The following is a 358-nucleotide window of genomic DNA, read 5'->3' as shown; positions in this document are numbered from 1 at the left end:
GGCTGTCACTCGCACGGCTAATCGTCTGGAGGCATCACCCAAGGTTGATGGCTACATCCCATCCTCGCAGTGAAAACTAATGTTCACGCACTCTGTCACAGTACGGCTAATCACTGGTTGGTTCCCACTCCTACTGGAATAGAATCCCTTGATTCTTTTGCATCTGTCACTAACGCCCAGCACTCGCAAGTTTGAAGCACGTCACAGTCATTCATTACCGGAATCCTACTCGGAATACCACAGACAAGGTGAGACTTTCCGGATCCTCATAAATGCCGCCATCTATCTAGCTTATACCACGAAGATTCTGTTGGGGAATCTAAGAGATACGCATTCAAGCTCTGTTGCATGTAGAACG

This window comes from Arachis duranensis, chromosome 10 (assembly GCF_000817695.3).
Source record: "Arachis duranensis cultivar V14167 chromosome 10, aradu.V14167.gnm2.J7QH, whole genome shotgun sequence".
Lineage (NCBI taxonomy): Eukaryota > Viridiplantae > Streptophyta > Magnoliopsida > Fabales > Fabaceae > Arachis > Arachis duranensis.
Note: the sequence above shows the minus strand (reverse complement) of the source record.